Source organism: Lithobates pipiens, unplaced genomic scaffold, assembly GCF_037356315.1.
Source record: "Lithobates pipiens isolate NorthernLeopardFrog02 unplaced genomic scaffold, aLitPip1_a1.2 Scaffold_22, whole genome shotgun sequence".
Classification (NCBI taxonomy): domain Eukaryota; kingdom Metazoa; phylum Chordata; class Amphibia; order Anura; family Ranidae; genus Lithobates; species Lithobates pipiens.
Window position 1 is genome coordinate 199,507,316 of NW_027507784.1, and position 19,495 is coordinate 199,526,810.

Consider the following 19,495-nt stretch of genomic DNA (forward strand, 5'->3'; position numbering starts at 1 on the left):
AGTCCTTCTTGGGGTCCTCCTTGTTCGATCCTCCTGATCTCAAGCTCTTGAAGGTTCCTGGTATTTGTCTCCTGCTCGCTTTGTTTTCCTCCCCATTTTGTGATCCCGAGTTTGTCTGGGTGTTCTCTTGGGTCCATCTTCCTGATGATAGTGATTCTCGGTGTCTCACCTCTAAAAAATGTCATGGGGTACTATCATTATTTTGTTCAAATCTTCTATCATGATAGTGTCTCGAGGTTCTTGCTCCTTCATCATCCCTCCTCAATGATTCATACTTGTTATATACTGGAATGTGTTAGTAACCACCATAAGTAGGTCGTTCTCTTCTGTCATCATAATGGTGATCTCTGTCATACGTTCTGTAGTTCCTCCATGCTGGAGATGGTGATCTTCTTCCATAGAATGATTGTTGATGTGATCTTGTTTGATTATAGCCATTGCTTTGCCCATTGTTTGCCAATTATTTTTTCAATGGGTTTTCCTCCAATTGTTGTTCCACCTTGGCTTCTGATTTGGGGTATTATAAGCATTATACTCTTTACGTATCTCATTGAGAGTTTTTTCCTTTTAGTATGCATCTGTTGAATCTTCACCTCTTTTTCCAGAAAGCTATTAGTAGAGTTTGTGGTAACCTCATCTAACTTATTTTGCCATTTGAAGACTTGAAGTGAGCCGAACAGACCCCTGTTTGGTTCGCACCAGAATTTTCGAACACCGCAAAAGTTTGGACCGGAATAACAAACCCCATTAAAGTCAATGGGACCTGAAAGTCAAAAAGCAAAAATGCCCATTGTAGGCTTAATTGCAAGCAATTGGCCAAACAATGGTTACAGGAGTCCGGGTCCTGCCCTGGGGGACATGTATCAATAAAAAAAAAGTTTGTGAAAAATGAAATTTTTAAATGAGCAGTGATTTTTTTTTGTTTTGTAAAGTGAACGCATAAAAGTGAAAAATTCCTTCCAATATAGTGCCTGGGGGGGGGGGGGGTCCCCTTAGTCTACATGTAAAGTGGCAGATCTGTACCATGTCTAGAATCTGCTGCAGCAATAATTGCATTTATAAAGCCCAAAAAAAATTACATTTACCCTGTAAGCTGACATTATTTGCTCAGCAACAGCTGGGGTGCCAGTGTGTATGATGAGACAACAATATAGTGCACTGGAAATAAGATTAGAGATTTTTTGGATACATCTTAGTGTCATTTTGACTTTGGATAGAAGTAACGGGTATGTAAAAATTGGTCTTTGGGTGTTGGTGGCGCCTTCCCACAGTAACCCTATAGATGTAATCTTGATAAAAGCAAGATTTGGCCTTGCTGTAAAAAATTGCAATGATATGCACCTGTCAAACCGGTGCAGAAAAATTGGTCTTTGGGTGTCGGGAGGCGCCTTCCCACCATAACCCTATAGAGGTACTCTTGATGAAAGAAAGAATTTGGCTTGATGTAAAAAATTGCAATGATATGCACCTGTGAAACAGGTGCTGAAAAATTGTTTTCTGGGTGTTAATTGTGCCCATGAAACCTATACCAAAAACATTTTTCCAGATTAAATTATTGAACACCCTCAAAGTTAGGCAGCCTCAAAGTCCTGCAGAAATTCCACATCCCCAAAAGACTTAATCAGTGGCATCGGCATTAGGGGCTTCATAGCTGGTAATCCAGGACTGATTCATTTTTATAAAAGTCAAACGGTCCTCAGAGTCTGTGGACAGACGTGTTCTTTGATCAGTAACAAAACCTCCTGCAGCACTGAATGCCCGTTCCGAAAGCATGCTGGATGCAGGGCAGCCCAACAACTCAATAGCATACTGGGCAAGTTCTTGCCAGTGGTCTATTCTCATGACCCAGTAAGTCAGTGGATTGTCAGCTGGAAAGCTCTCCATCTCTGTTTTGGCCCTCAAGGTAATCGTCAACCATGTGATGCAGACGCTGCTGATTGGATGTGGAAGCTGTCAGCCCTGAGCGGCAAGGACTAACAAAAATTCTGAAAATGCCTCACTTAGGAGGACACCTTCTCCAACACTCCTCTCTTGACCAACAGAAGACTCAAAAAGAGGTTTTTCCTGACACTGTAACCTACTGGAGTCAGGGAAAATGTTGAATAAAATCCTCTTTAACGCGTCCTCAAGAGATTTTATCTTTTGCACTCTCTGTGGGGATGGGATGAGTTCTGAGACCTTCCCCTTATAACGGTGGTCAAGGAGGGTTGCCAACCAGTAATCATCCTTCTCCTTTATGCCACATATTCTTGGGTCCAGGATTTGAAGCATGATGTTGCCCATGCACCTCAAATTTCATGAGGCTTGAGAAGCAGACTCCTCGAGGTCACTCAGGATGACAGCATCTGGAACTTCCCCCTCCCAGCCACGTACTACTTTCAAGGGTCCTGGAGTTGGAAAGCCATTGCTTACAGATTGACACATGTCTTCCTCTTCTTCAAAGCCTATGAAAGTGCCAGAATCCTCATCCTCATTCTCCTCCCCTCTCTCCTCCTGTGTGTTCTGTGCCACAGGAATGATGGTGTCTGGATAAAGTGGGCCTTGATAGGAATGGAAGTCCTCCTCTTCCACCTGCTGCTCTGCCTCCAGTGCGCTGTCGTTAATGCCAAGCAGAGACTGCTCCAGCAGGAACACATCAGGGATTGTGTCACCAATGCATGCACTGTCACTGCTCACCATCCTTGTGGCCTCCTCAAATGGTGAAAATACAGTGTATGCATCCTTAATGATCAGCCATTGGCGTGGGGAAAAAAAGCAGAGGCGGCCTGAGCCTGTCGTCGTGCCGTACTGGCACAGGTACTTGTTGATGGCCCTTTGCTGCATGTATAGCTGTTGCAACATTCCAAAAGTTGAGTTCCACCTGGTGGGCATGTCACAAATCAGACAGTTTATGGGCATGCGGAATTCCCGCAGAATTTCAGCCAACCAAGCACTGGCTGTGTATGACCGCCTGAAATGGCTACAGGCTCTTCTGGCTTGCTTTAGTACATCATGCAACCCTGGGTACATACTTAGGAAATGCTGCACCACCAAATTAAGGACATGTGCCAGGCATGACACATGTGTCAACTTTCCCTAAGGGCAGACAGGAGGTTTGAGCCATTATCAGACACCACTATTCCTGGCTCCAGCTGGCATGGTGTGAACTACCTCTGGGCCTGTCCCTGCAGAGCTGCAAGAATCTTTGCTCCGGTGTGGTTCCTGTCCCCTAAACACACTAGCTGAAGCAGTGCATGGCACCTTTTAGCCTGACTCTGGGAAAAGCCCTTTGAACGCTTAGGGGGTACCTGATGTTCATTGGACAATTTTGCAGAGGAGGGCATGGAGGTGGCAGAGGAAAAAGGAAGAGGAGGAGGGCATAGAGCTCACATGTCAGGCATCATCACCAACAGCCGTATGGAGATGTGGGGGCACAACAAGTTGCAGCACCGAGCCCTGTCCTGCATCCTTTTGAGTTGCAAGCAGCATTACCCAGTGTGCTGTGAACAAAATATATCATCCCAGCCCATGCTTGCTGGACCACATGTCAGTAGTCAGTTGGATTTTACGGCTGACTGCCTTATCCAACGATGCCAGAGAATTCCCTTCCACGCAATGGTAGAGAGATGGAACGGCCTTACATGAAAAGTAGTAGCCACTGGGAACCTGCCATTGTGGTACAGCACATTGTGCAGATTCACAGAAGGGGGCAGAATCCACCAGGCTGAAAGGGAGAACTTGGAGAGCCAACAGCTTTGACAAGCTTGCATTCAGATGCTGGGAATGTAGGTGGCAGGGACTGTATTTTATTTCCGCTGCAGCAGATGGGGCAGAGAAATTTGCCAGCTAGAGTCTACAGCTGGTGGTGTGCTGCTAGGATCTGCGACACCCTGTGCTATACGATCTTCCCTGTCAGTGGAGGCTGCTGAAAGGTAATGATTTGGTATAGCAAAGGAGGGAGAGATACAGATGCTGCTCACCCCAATATGGGCAGAAAAAATGGAAACGGTCCCCGGGGGGAGGGGGGGTGTTGGGTATAGGCAGCTATAGATGATGAGTTTGCTAAGAAAAAGAAAGTTTATAATAATATATCAAATTTATTTAAAAACAAGGTATAATATAAGAAAAAATGTTTGGTAACACATTGCACATAATTACCACTGCATTTGGAGATAACCCTTGGTCAGAACCTCCCCACACAGCCGTCAGATCATTCTGCGCACCCTCACACCACAATGAGACACCGAGAAGAGGACGAGGATCCATTCACCTACGGCAATTACCAGAGTGTTAGCTCATAGGCAAACCCATATCAATTGTAGTGTATTCAATTTATATATTACATAGTTACATAGTTAGTAAGGTTGAATAAAGACACCAGCCCATCCAGTTCAACCTGAGTGAGTGTCTACAATTGTCCCTATCCCTGTACATTGCACACTCACATCAGTCCCTACCCTCAAGGAGCCCACAATCAAGGTCCCCATTCATATACTAGGGCCAATTTTGGACAGAAGCCAATTAACCTACCTGCATGTCTTTGGAGTGTGGGAGGAAACCGGAGAACCTGGAGGAAACCCAGGGAGAACATGCAAACTCCAGCAATGCTTTTTTCTGCTAGGCGAGAGTGCTAACCACTACACCACTGTGCCGCCCAATATTGAATGGTCAGACACTGTTACAGTGATCTATCATATACTATGGTAATTAAATATATAAAAAATGATATTACATTCATAATAATATTAAATTAGAAATTTGATGACTGATGTAAATAAGCCAAAAATGGCCTTATCTTTCAACTCTAACAGTAGAGTGATGACACAGAAAATGTGAAAAGTGATAAAGTGTAGGGGAGGAAAAACTATAACGTGCCTGTATCTAACAAGTGTGAATAAGGAGGGATGATGAAGGAGGAAGAACCTTGAGACGCTATTATGATTTGAACAAAATAATGATAGAACCCTGCAACATTTTGTAGAGGTGAGACACCAAGAATCTCTGAGGAGCTATCATCAGGAAGGTGGACCCAGGAGAACACCCAGACGAACTCCAGATCACAAAATGGGAAGGGAAAAAAAAGCAAGAAGGAGACAAATACCAGGAACCCCCAAGAGGTCGAAACCAGGAGGATCGACCAAGGAGGACCTCAAGAAGTACCCCAGATACCAGACCTAGAAGAAAAGAAAATCGAGGAGAGGATGTTGAGCCGGAGTCAAGAAACAAAAGAAAAAGAGAAGAGTGGGGGAAGGGATTGTAAACATTAGTGGAGTCGAATTAACACAACAGGAGATAAAAGTGCTAGGTAAAGGTCTTAAGTTTTCCCCAAAAAAGAACTTGAACAAATTCAATACATATGTTGACATACAAAAATTTACTCAGAGTCTAAACATTAAAAAATATATAATGAATAAACCTGGAGAAATTATAGTGAAGAAAAAGATGGAAACTAATGATATTATGTATAGTTCTCTCAGAAATAAGTCACTTTTCAATCCCCCGAGTGGAAATGATGGACATGTAGAAGTATTTGGAAGATGGTATTGAGAGATCTAAATGATCTGAAAATCAAAAGAGTCTATGATTCGGCAGATATTGTGACAGACTCACCCGACACAGGGGCTTTTGGAGGGGACTGCATGATAGCCTACCGACTATGGGCCCTGGAATTTGAGGGAGCTACAAGCATTTAGGAAGATATTCTGTTATGTAATGCAAAAGGACCTTATTAAGGAGGCCATGATGGTCTCTGCCAGCTTGGGACTCAGGGGACAGATGTATGTGAAAGGAATGCTGATTAATGAGATCTGGAAAGCCTGGGTCTTTCAACCAAGAGTTTATTGTGCTTATTAACACACCTTTGTATCCTAGCAAACTATTGGGGGATGTGTTTCTACGTATGTGTATTGTAAGTTGGGAGTGAGGAGATGGCAACTCTACCCTGAAAGGTCATATCTCTGAGTCAACTAGTCTGGGTTAATGATTAGATAACTAGCTCATGTTAATTAGGTTTCTGGTAACAGTTTGTAGTGTTAGCCTGCTGTATATATTTGTGTGTCATCTCAAGTAAATAAGTTCAGTCCATGTTCAGCAACCAAACAAGTATTGTCTTGTTTGTTGTTATTAGCGGTTGGAATATCTGATATCTATATTTAGACTGGGAGGAATTGGTATATGACGAAAGCACTCAAGCGGAATGTGGGACGTTTCATTACAGATATAAAAAGTGGAATTAAAAAATTGGAGCAGAGAAAAGATCTTGTGATTAGACCTGCAGATAAGGGTGGTGCAATAGTGGTTTAAACAAAGGAAGCCTATAGAAATGAATTAAATCAACAGCTACAAGATGAGAATACCTATCAGAAAGTATTAAACAACCCAACCCTAAGATATAAAAAGAAACTCAGGAATAGGGATGAGCCGAACACCCCCCGGTTCGGTTCGCACCAGAACTTTCGAACGGACCCCACGTTCGTTACGAACGTTAGAACCCCATTGAAGTCTATGGGACTCGAACGAAATGGAAAGTGCTAATTTTAACGGCTAATATGCAAGATACTGTCCTAAAAAGGGTTTAGAGACCTGGCTCCTGCCCCAGGGGACATGGGTCAATGCAAAAAAAAGTTTTAAAAAGGGCCGTTTTTGCGGGAGCACTGATTTTAATGACGATTAAAGTGAAAAAAAAAAAGTGAAATATTCCTTTAAATATGGTGCATGTGGGGTGTCTGTAGTATGCCTGTGAAGAACAGTCCCTGCACAAAATGACATTTAACGAAAATAACACCATTTAAAACTGCTTGCGGTTTTAATGTTATATCTGGTTCCTGCAATATGGTTGAAAATCATTCAGAAAAATGGCATGGGTAGCCCTCCCTGCCCATTACCAGCCTATTTTGGTCTTGTACGCATATTAAGGGGAACCCTGTACCCATATTAAAAAAAGGAAATGCGTGTGGCCCCCAGGCCCTATATACTCAGAACAGCAGTATACAGGCGGTGCAAACAAGACAGGGACTGTGTAGGTTTGTTGTGTTAACCACTTCCCGACCGCCGCACGACGATGTACGTCGACAGAATGGCACGGGCAGGCATATGGGCGTACCTATACGTCCCTGCCTTCCCGCGGGTCGGGGGCCGGTATTCGTTCGCAAGCGATCCGGGATGAGGGGGCGGCCATTCATTCATGGCCACCCCTTCGCGATCGCTCCCGACGAATAGAAATCCTTCGTGACATCACTTCCTCTCCTGTAATGTAAACACAGGTGAGGTAGTGATGTAATCTCTCCTCCGTGTCGGTATTTTTCGTTCCGACACCGAGGAGAGAGGATCGGTGAGTTGCACCAACACGACACTTCACAGTAGAACATGCCAGGCACACTCACACCCCCCCGATCACTGCAGTGCAAATCAAATCCGATCTCTGTGCGATTCGAGTTCAGCCATACAGATAGTATGGCTGAATTCGCATCGCACCCGCCGCACCCGCCGCAAATTCGCACGGGACCCTTTTTTTGGCCCGCAGCAGAATCGGATCGCATGGGTGTTCACACCATGCGATCCGAGTTTGCAGATCGCACTGCGATATGCGAACTGATCTGGGGGTGTCATTAACATTTCACTGACACTCCCAGCAGTTCGCATAGGGCAGTGTGAACTGCCGCCGGGAGGCATGCGATGCGGGAACCCGCCGCGGATTAGTGGCGTTCCCGCATCGCTCCAGTGTGAACCCAGCCTAATAAGCGATCATTTTTCTGATCGCTGTATTAGTGTCACAGGTGACGCTAGTTAGGCAGGTAGGTATTTAGGTTCGCCGCAGCTTTTTATAGCGCCAGGGACCCCCATATACTACCGCATAAAGCCCCCTGATTGCCCCCTAGTTAACCCTTTCACCAGTGATCACCATATAACTGTTACAGGTGACGCTGGTTGGTTAGTTATTTTTTTATAGTTTCAGGGCACCCGCCATTTATTACCTAATAAAGGTTTAACCCCCTGATCACCCGGCGGGTGTCATTTGTGACTGTAATAACTGTTAGGGCAGTTAGGGTTAGCCCCCTTTAGTTCTAAGGTACCCTCCTAACCCCCCCAATAAAGGTTTAACCCCGTGATCACCCCCCGTCGCCAGTGTCACTAAGGCTGGGTTCACATTGCAGCGGTTTATGAGAACGGATGTGATTCGCACCGCACTGCAGTGCAAATCACATCCGATCTCTGTGCGATTCGAGTTCAGCCATACAGATAGTATGGCTGAATTCGCATCGCACCCGCCGCACCCGCCGCAAATTCGCACGGGACCCTTTTTTTGGCCCGCAGCAGAATCGGATCGCATGGGTGTTCACACCATGCGATCCGAGTTTGCAGATCGCACTGCGATATGCGAACTGATCTGGGGGTGTCATTAACATTTCACTGACACTCCCAGCAGTTCGCATAGGGCAGTGTGAACTGCCGCCGGGAGGCATGCGATGCGGGACCCCGCCGCGGATTCGTGGCGTTCCCGCATCGCTCCAGTGTGAACCCAGCCTAATAAGCGATCATTTTTCTGATCGCTGTATTAGTGTCACAGGTGACGCTAGTTAGGCAGGTAGGTATTTAGGTTCGCCGCAGCTTTTTATAGCGCCAGGGACCCCCATATACTACCGCATAAAGCCCCCTGATTGCCCCCTAGTTAACCCTTTCACCAGTGATCACCATATAACTGTTACAGGTGACGCTGGTTGGTTAGTTATTTTTTTATAGTTTCAGGGCACCCGCCATTTATTACCTAATAAAGGTTTAACCCCCTGATCACCCGGCGGGTGTCATTTGTGACTGTAATAACTGTTAGGGCAGTTAGGGTTAGCCCCCTTTAGTTCTAAGGTACCCCCCTAACCCCCCCAATAAAGGTTTAACCCCGTGATCACCCCCCGTCGCCAGTGTCACTAAGGCTGGGTTCACATTGCAGCGGTTTATGAGAACGGATGTGATTCGCACCGCACTGCAGTGCAAATCACATCCGATCTCTGTGCGATTCGAGTTCAGCCATACAGATAGTATACAGATAGTATGGCTGAATTCGTGTCGCACCCGCCGCAAACTCGCACGGGACCCTTTTTTTGGTCCGCAGCAGAATCGGATCGCATGGGTGTTCACACCATGCGATCCGAGTTTGCAGATCGCACTGCGATATGCGAACTGATCTGGGGGTGTCATTAACATTTCACTGACACTCCCAGCAGTTCGCATAGGGCAGTGTGAACTGCCGCCGGGAGGTATGTGATGCGGGAACCCGCCGCGGATTTGTGGCGTTCCCGCATCGCTCCAGTGTGAACCCAGCCTAATAAGCGATCGTTTTTCTGATCGCTGTATTAGTGTTACAGGTGACGCTAGTTAGGCAGGTAGGTATTTAGGTTCACCGCAGCTTTTTATAGCGCCAGGGACCCCCATATACTACCGCATAAAGCCCCCTGATTGCCCCCTAGTTAACCCTTTCACCAGTGATCACCATATAACTGTTACAGGTGACGCTGGTTGGTTAGTTATTTTTTTATAGTTTCAGGGCACCCGCCATTTATTACCTAGTCTCACTAGTGTACCCCTAAATTTAGGGGTGTCTACTTTCCAAAATGGGGTCATTTGGGGGGGGGTTTGTGCCATCTTGGCATTTTATGGCCTTCAAAACTGTAACGCCCTTAGAAAGCCTGAAGGCGGTGCTTGGTTTTCGGGGCCCCGTACGCGGCTAGGCTCCCAAAAAGTCCCACATATGTGGTATCCCCGTACTCAGGAGAAGCAGCAGAATTTATTTTGGGGTGTCATTTCACATATGCCCATGGCATGCGTGAGCAATATATCATTTAGTGACAACTTTGTGGGAAAAAAAATAAAAAAGTTTCTAATTTTCCCGCAACTTGTGGCAAAATATAAAATATTCCATGGACTCAACATGCCTCTCAGCAAATAGCTTGGGGTGTCTACTTTCTAAAATGGGGTCATTTGTGGGGGTTTTGTGCCATCTTGGCATTTTATGGCCTTCAAAACTGTAATAGGTAGTGAGGAGTGAAGTCAAATATTTACGCCCTTAGAAAACCTGAAGGCGGTTCTTGGTTTTCGGGGCCCCGTACGCGGCTAGGCTCCCAAAAAATCCCACACATGTGGTATCCCCATACTCAGGAGAAGCAGCAGAATTTATTTTGGGGTGTCATTTCACATATGCCCATGGCATGCGTGAGCAATATATCATTTAGTGACAACTTTGTGGGAAAAAAAATAAAAAAGTTTCTAATTTTCCCGCAACTTGTGGCAAAATATAAAATATTCCATGGACTCAACATGCCTCTCAGCAAATAGCTTGGGGTGTCTACTTTCTAAAATGGGGTCATTTGTGGGGGTTTTGTGCCATCTTGGCATTTTATGGCCTTCAAAACTGTAATAGGTAGTGAGAAGTGAAATCAAAAATTTACGCCCTTAGAAAGCCTGAAGGCGGTGCTTGGTTTTCCGGGCCCCGTACGCGGCTAGGCTCCCAAAAAGTCCCACATATGTGGTATCCCCGTACTCAGGAGAAGCAGCAGAATTTATTTTGGGCTGTCATTTCACATATGCCCATAGCATGTGTGAGCAATATATCATTTAGTGACAACTTTGTGTAAAAAAAAAAAAAATGGGGTCATTTGGGGGGGTTTTGTACTGCCCTGCCATTTTAGCACCTCAAGAAATGAGATAGGCAGTCGTAAACTAAAAGCTGTGTAAATTCCAGAAAACGTACCTTAGTTTGTAGATGTGACAACTTTTGCGCAAACCAATAAATATACAATTATTGACTTTTTTTTACCAAAGACATGTGGCTGAATACATTTTGGCCTAAATGTATGACTAAAATTGAGTTTATTGGATTTTTCTAATAACAAAAAGTAGAAAATATCATTTTTTTTCAAAATTTGCGGTCTTTTTACGTTTATATCGCAAAAAATAAAAATCGCAGAGGCAATCAAATACCATCAAAAGAAAGCTCTATTTGTGGGAAGAAAAGGACGCAAATTTTGTTTGGGTACAACATTGCATGACCGCGCAATTACCAGTTAAAGCAGCGCAGTGCCAAATTGTAAAAATACCTCTGGTCATTTACCAGCAAAATGGTCCGGTCTGAAAGTGGTTAAGTTGAATCTGTTTGTAATTTTCAACTGGTACATTTTTAAAGTGTAGCTCCAGTCAAAAAAACTATTTTTAAGCTTTTTGGAAAACATAGGGAAGGGTTATCACCCCTGTATAATTTGTTTTGTCGTCCATCTTTTTTCATCTCACTTGCTGCTGTCTCCTTGCGTTTGCAAGTAGGAGATGTTTGTAAGTTGGATGTTTGAAAGTAGGGGCCTGCCCTATATGCTCTGCAGAAATGGCGGAACAAGGTGTTGGTTTTGCCACAACATTGTAAGCCCTCAAAGTGACTCTTGGTGGGCGCTGGAGCGCCCTGCTGTGAATGATTATATCAAGAATTGTAATTACATGCCATTGTTGAACAGTGGTAGAAAAATTGACCTTTGGTGGTTGTGGTGCTGGTGCCACAACACTATAAGTCCTCACCGTTACTCTGGGTGGGCACAGGAAGGGGCCCTTCTGTGAAATATTATATCAAGAATTGTAATTACATGTCCCTGTTAAACAGGGGCAGAAAAATTTGGCCTTAGGCACTGCTGCTGGTGCCACCACACTGCAACCTCTTCCATATACTCTAGTTTTTTTGCTGGAATTAGCCCTGCTGCAAAGCATTGCATCAAAAATTGTACTTAAACGCCCCTGTTAAACAGGGGCAGAAAAATTGGGCCTTAGGCACTGGTGCTGGTGCCACCACACTGCAACCTCTGCCATATACTCTAGTTTTATTGCAGGAATTAGCCCTGCTGCAAAGCATTGCATCAAAAATTGTACTTAAACGCCCCTGTTAAACAGGGGCAGAAAAATCGGGCCTTAGGCACTGGTGCTGGTGCCACCACACTGCAACCTCTGCCATATACTCTAGTTTTATTGCAGGAATTAGCCCTGCTGCAAAGCATTGCATCAAAAATTGTAATTAAACGCCCCTGTTAAACAGGGGCAGAAAAATTGGGCCTTAGGCACTGGTGCTGGTGCCACCACACTGCAACCTCTGCCATATACTCTAGTTTTATTGCAGGAATTAGCCCTGATGCAAAGCATTGCATCAAAAATTGTAATTAAACGCCCCTGTTAAACAGGGGCAGAAAAATTGGGCTGCTGGCATCACCCAGAACCAGAAATGTTCTTCCAAGATATCAGCGGAGGAGGAAGAGGATAGACAATCAACATAACAGGACAGTCACTCAGCATCAGCATAGGCAGTCTTGAAGGGATGTGGTATTTCAAAAAAAATTATTCGGTTACATCAGCTTCAGGTGCTTGGTAGCTGTGGGTGATCCAAGACTGATTCATCTTGATGAAGGTCAGTCGATCAACTGATTCGGTGGACAGGCGCACCCTGTGATCGGTAACAAAGCCACCAGCAGCACTGAAGGTGCGTTCCGAAAGAACGCTGGATGCAGGACAGGCCAGTAGCTCAATTGCATACTGTGCAAGCTCTGGCCAGTGATCCATCCTCAAGACCCAGTAAGCCAGAGGATTTTCGGTGGGAAAGGTGTCCAAGTCTGACCTTGCCCCTAGGTATTCCTGCACCATGTAAATCAGACGCTGGCGATGGGTGCTGGAACCAATCATACCTTGGGGCTGCGGACTAAAAAATTGTCTGAAAGCATCAGTCAGACGGCCACCTTCTCCACCGCTCCTTCTGACCGATGCCTCAGCAACACGTTGTCCAGGACCAGGAGTTTGTAACCTCCCAGTCTCTGGGAACGCGTTGCACAGAGCTTTCTGCAAGGCCTCCCGGAGATGTCTCATCCTCTGCTCCCTCTGCGATGGCAAGATAAGGTCGGCAACCTTACCCTTGTACCGTGGATCAAGGAGAGTGGCCAGCCAGTAATGGTCCCTCTCCTTGATCCGAAGAATACGAGGATCCTTCCGCAGGCTTTGCAGGATCAGGGAGGCCATGCAGCGTAGGTTAGCTGAGGCATTCGGTCCGGAGTCCTCTGGGTCACTAAGGACAACATGATCCGCAGCTACCTCCTCCCAGCCACGTACAAGTCCACGTGTTTCTTGGGACTGTAAATCATCCCTATAAGACTGCTGCTGCTGCTGCTGATGCTGAGTGCCAGCCTCCACCTCCATGCTGACACAATCATCCTCCTCCTCCTCCTCATCCTCTTCCTGTGTGATGGGTGGCACAGCAGGAACACTGTCTGGATAAAGGGGGCCTTGAGAGGCAAGGAAGTCCTCCTCTTCCTGCCTCTGTTCTGCCTCAAGTGCCCTGTCCATTATTCCACGCAGCGTATGCTCCAAGAGGTGGACAAGAGGTACAGTGTCACTGATGCATGCACTGTCACTGCTCACCATCCTTGTGGCCTCCTCAAACGGTGGCAGAACAGTGCATGCATCCCTGATCATGCCCCACTGGCGTGGTGAGAAAAAACCAAGCTCCCCTGACCCTGTCCTGGTGCCGTAGTCGCACAGGTACTCATTGATGGCCCTCTGCTGCGTGTGCAGCCGCTGCAGCATGGCCAATGTTGAGTTCCACCTGGTGGGCATGTCACATATAAGGCGGTTCTTGGGCAGGTTCAACTCCTTTTGGAGCTCAGCCAGCCGAGCACAGGCATTAAATGATCGGCGGAAATGCACACAGACTTCCCTGGCCTGCTTCAGGACATCCTGTAAGCCGGGGTACCTGCCCAAGAACCGCTGCACCACCAGGTTAAGGACGTGAGCTACACAGGGCACATGGGTCAGTTGTCCCTGTCGGAGGGCGGAGAGGAGGTTGGTGTCATTGTCGCAAACCATCATTCCTGGCTTAAGCTGGTGTGGCGTCAACCACCTCTCGGCCTGCCCCTGCAGAGCTGACAAAACATCCGCCCCAGTGTGGCTCCTGTCCCCCAAACAAACCAGCGCAAGCACTGCATGGCATCGTTTTGCCTGCGTACTTGCGTAGCCCCTGCAACGCCTACGGAGCACCGCTGGTTCTGAGGACAGAGCACTGGAAGAGGCCATGGAGGAAGAAGAAGAGGAGGGGGTGGAGGAGAGAGGTGTGTCACAACCAATAGTATCATTTTTTTTAAGGCGTGGTGGCGGAACAACCTCCAACACTACTGCACCTTGTCCTGCATCCTTCCCAGCAGCCAGAACAGTGACCCAATGGGCCGTGAAAGACAGGTAACGTCCCTGTCCATGCCTGCTGGACCATGAGTCAGCGGTAATATGCACCTTACCGCTGACCGCCCTGTCCAGCGAGGCAAGGACATTGCCTTCCACATGCCGGTAGAGAGCCGGAATCGCCTTCCGTGAGAAAAAGTGGCGTTTGGGGACCTGCCACTGAGGAACCGCACATTGTACAAACTCACGGAAGGGGGCCGAGTCTACCAACTGAAAAGGCAGCAGTTGAAGTGCTAGCAATTTAGCCAAGCTAGCATTCAACCGCTGGGCATGTGGATGGCTGGGAGTAAACTTCTTCCGCCGGTCCAGCAGCTGGGGCAGGGACATTTGCCTGCTATAATCGGACGTGGGTGTACCGCTAGCAGAGTTCCCGGAAGCACTTGGCTGTGACACACCTAATTCTACACCTTCATTTCTTTCAGAGCAGGTTTCAGAGAGGACTGAAGGTCTAGTGGGGTTGGAGATGCCAGCTGATGAGGAGCAAGGAGAGGTCCGCTTTGTTCTTTGGTGTGGGTCTTTGAGGTACGCTTGCCAACGAGCTGCATGGCAGGTCAACATATGTCTGGTCAAGCATGTGGTGCCCAAGCGGCTGATGTTTTGGCCACGTGAGATACGCTTTAGACATATGTTGCAAATAGCAGCGGTGCGATCTGATGCACTCGTCTCAAAAAAGGCCCACACCAAAGAACTTTTAGAATAACGCGCAGAGGCAGCGCTCTGCACAGGCGGAGCTCTGCGGTGTGATTCAGTCGGTGTGCTGCCCCTAAGCTGGCCCCCGGAGGGCATCCTGCCTCGTTGGACATGTGCCTCCTCCTCCTCCTCCTCCTCCTCCTCCTCCCTCCTTCCAGGCACCCACGTGGAGTCAGTGCCCTCATCATCCCCTCCCTCTTCATCGCTGTAGCAAACCTGGCAGTATGCTGCAGCTTGTGGAACATGACTGCCAGATTGCTGTCCTTCTTGAGCATCCCCTCTCTCTGCGCTCACGCTACTGCCTTCCTCTAGCTGAGTGTCATCATCAGAGCCCACCAAACACTGGGCATCCTCCTGGAGCATGTACCCAACACTGTGCTCAAAGAGTTCAGGAGACTCCTCAGGAGGACGTGGTGGGTCTAGGGAAGGAGTCACTGATGATGACATTGAGAGGAGGGAAGACGATGCGTTGGCAGCTGCTTTGCGACTACCCTGAGACTGGGTGAGAGAGGATGAGGAGGATGAAGAGGGCTTGGTCATCCACTCTACCAAGTCGTTGGCATGTTGCGGTTCAACATGTCCAGCTGCCGAAAAGAAGGACAAGCATGTCCCATGGCCACGTGCTGATGACAATGCACCGCGTCCACGACCAGCACTGTTGTCTCTAGACACAGAGCCTGCTTGCCCTCTTTTATCGGCTCGCGCCTGTCTGCCTCTCCTTGCTGGCCTTCCAGACATGGTAATGGCCTGAAGGGAGTTGGGTAAAACAGCAGTTGGGTAGTTTATATTGTGCTGGAGGCACACACAACTTCCAATAACTCCTGCAGATGGCAATTGGGCTCAAATAGAGAAGAGCTATGTCGGTGGATTATAGCGGTATGTACTGGGTACAGAGCACGCAGACAGCACGCACTATCTCCTAACACTACTGACTGCAAGCTCTATTATTAACGATAGATCACTAGCTATATAGGTTAGGTGAATATCGCGGTGTATACTGCGGTCAGGCCACGCAGACAATAACCAGAAAACAGCAGAGATAAAGGGGTATATACAGATGTATACTGTGCTGTGCTGGAGGCACACACAACTTCCAATAACTCCTGCAGATGGCAATTGGGCTCAAATAGAGAAGAGCTATGTCGGTGGATTATAGCGGTATGTACTGGGTACAGAGCACGCAGACAGCACGCACTATCTCCTAACACTACTGACTGCAAGCTCTATTATTAACGATAGATCACTAGCTATATAGGTTAGGTGATTATAGCGGTGTATACTGCGGTCAGGGCACGCAGACAATAACCAGAAAACAGCAGAGATAAAGGGGTATATACAGATGTATACTGTGCTGTGCTGGAGGCACACGCAACTTCCAATAACTCCTGCAGATGGCAATTGGGCTCAAATAGAGAACAGCTATGTAGGTGGATTATAGCGGTATGTACTGGGTACAGAGCACGCAGACAGAACGCACTATCTCCTAACACTACTGACTGCAAGCTCTATTATTAAAGATATATAAATATAGTGAAGTGAATAGTGAATATAGTGGTGTATACTGCGGTCAGGGCACAGACAATAACCACTACACAACAGCAAGATAGGAAATCAGCCAAAAACGATCGGTGTGTACTGTGTTGAAGGTACACAGAACACCCACTGCTTCAGATGCTAACACACTACACGAGGCCGCCTCAATGGCGGCCTTATATAGTGTGGGGCGTGCACTACACAGCCTCAGCTATGATTGGCCACAGGCATCCTGCCTGTGGCCAATCATGGCTCTCCTCGCTGCTGGCGCTGCGATTGGCCAAGCATGCGGGGTCACAGTGCATGCTTGGCCAATCATGAGCCAGCAATGCACTGCGCCATCGCAGTGCATTGTGGGCCGTGAGCGCCATGCGAATTTTGACGCGAACGGACCAAGTGTTCGGATTTCGCCGAACGGACGAACAGCCAATGTTCGAGTCGAACGTACGTTCGACTCGAACACGAAGCTCATCCCTACTCAGGAAGGTACTTGAGAAAGGTTTAAAGAAAGGTGTTCTAAAAAAGGAGGAGAGATACCTTAGACCAGATACATGCAAAATACCTATTATATACACACTCCTATAGTTAACCCACCAGGGAGACCCTTCGCCAATGGGATTAATTTTGTAGGTGCAATAATTGGTGAATATATTGATTGGATCTTGCAACCTATAGTACAGAAAACAAAATCCTACCTTAGGGACATAAAACATATGATGCAGATGTTGGATGAAATTAATTTCAGTGACACTCCTGTGTATTTGGCAACAGTGGATGTTGCATCTTCATACACCATCATCAACCATCAAGAAGCGATACAGGCCACGAGATGGGCCATAACTAGGGTTGAGCGGACACCTGGATGTTTGGGTTCGACGGGTTCGGTCGAACTTCACAAAAAGTTTGAGTTCAGGACCCGAACTTGACCCGAACTGGACCCGAAACCCCAGCCCCGTTGAAGTCAATGGGGATCTGAACTTTTGAGAACTAAAATGGATCTAAAAAGGTAATGGAAAGGGCTAGAGGGCTGAAAATGGCAGCAAAATGTTGCTAATAGCATAGCAAGGGCTCTGCAAACAAATGTGGATAGGGAAATAACTTAAAAAAACATAAAATACATAAAAATAAAAAATAATATGCTGGAGGCCCCTTCTCAGAAGAAGAGGTACAGGAAGTCATTAAGAACCTCAAATCAGGTTCTGCTCCAGGCCCCGATGGTCTCCCTAACCCCTATTACAAGACATTTATCACCACCACATTTCACACAATTTTTTAAAGCAAAGACACAGGGAACCCCACTTGATCCTCACCTAAACACAGCCTACATTGCAGTAATACAGAAACCGGATAAAAACTCGGAAGAAGTCAGTAATTATAGACCCATCTCCATCATCAATAGCGACATAAAAATCCTTACCAAACTCCTTGCAAATCATCTCGCTTTCTTCATTAACCAATATGGTCATAAGGATCAAGTGGGGTTCTTCCCAGGCAGACAGGGCCCTGATCAGATCAGAAGAGCCATAGACATAGTCTCCATCCTCCAGACAAACTGGACAGGAGGTCCAAAACAATCAGGCATGCTTTTATCACTGGACCTTCAAAAGGCCTCTCCTGGCCATACATCTTTACAATCCTTGAACATTGGGGCTTTGACGACGAGTTTATGGGCTTCAAGGCCACTACTCCAAACCAATGCATATAGCCAAAGGCACCAGACAAGGCTGTCCTTTATCTCCGCTAATCTTTGCAATAGCAATTGAGACACTCGCCATCTCCATTTGCTGGGACCCCAACATACAAGGCATTCAATGTGGCTTTCAGGTTGACAAATGTGGCCTGTTTGCAGATGACAAACACTGATGCCTAGTCACAGATCTTATCTTAAGGAAAAAGACACATGGTCATTTCTGTCCCTTTCCTTGCATTCACACCTAGGGGTCGGTGGTTAAGTTCCTCCTCTTGGGCACAGCTAACTCCCATTGGGGGTGTCCAGGGAGGAGGTACACCTCTGACCATTAACAGGAATACCAACCCTTCACTCTAACACTATCATGTCTGTCTAAAATGATTTTACATTTTATATCTCTGACGTGTTACACTCGATTCATATTGTTGCGCTGCTTGTAACCTTTCTATGTTTTGACTGAATCGATATTCTGAATTTCACTTTCAAATATATTATTCTTGTTGTGATATAAAATAAAATACTTTGAAATAAAAAAAATAAAAAAAAAATAATCTTGACCTAGGACGACGAGGTCCATATGGAGTAGGAGGTTGAGATGGCGGTGGATGTGGCGGTGTAGGTGGAAGCGGCGGTGGAGGAGGACGAGGTAGCCAACACTGGTTTTTGTTTTTAATTTTTTTTTTTTAATTAGGGTACACCCCAAAAGAGTGAGAAAGATCAAAAATACAACAATGGCTGGGTATGGCCGGTATACATGTCAATTCTTCACAAGGTACGGACAAGTCCTGTGGGATCCATGCCTGGTTCATTTTAATGAATGTTAGCTTGTCCACATTGTCTCTGGACAGGCGGCTGCGCTTGTCTGTGATAAAGCCCCCTGCCGTGCTAAATACACGTTCAGATAATACACTGGCTGCAGGGCAGGCCAGCACCTCCAAAGCATAAAGGGCAATCTCAGACCATGTGCCCAATTTGGAGACCCGTCATTCAGTACGTTTAGGCGTGAGCACACATACTGCTCCACCATGTTGGTGAAATGCTGCCTCCTGCTAACACGTTGCATATTAGCTGGTGGTGCTGGTTCTTGTGGCAGGCTGACAAAGCTTTTCCACATTTCAGCCATGCTAACCCTGCCTTCTGAGGTGCTGGCGGTGCCCCGGCTGCGTTGGCGACCTCTTCCTCCTCCTCTGCCTTCGCCTTGTGCTTCCACTGTGCCCCCGCTGTCAGGTGGGAATGCCAGCAGCAGCGCGTCTACCAGCGTGCACTTGTACTCGCATCTTACGTTCACGCTCCAGTGAGGGAATTAAGGTTGGTACGTTGTCCTTGTAACGGAGATTCAGCAGAGTGGCCACCCAGTAATCA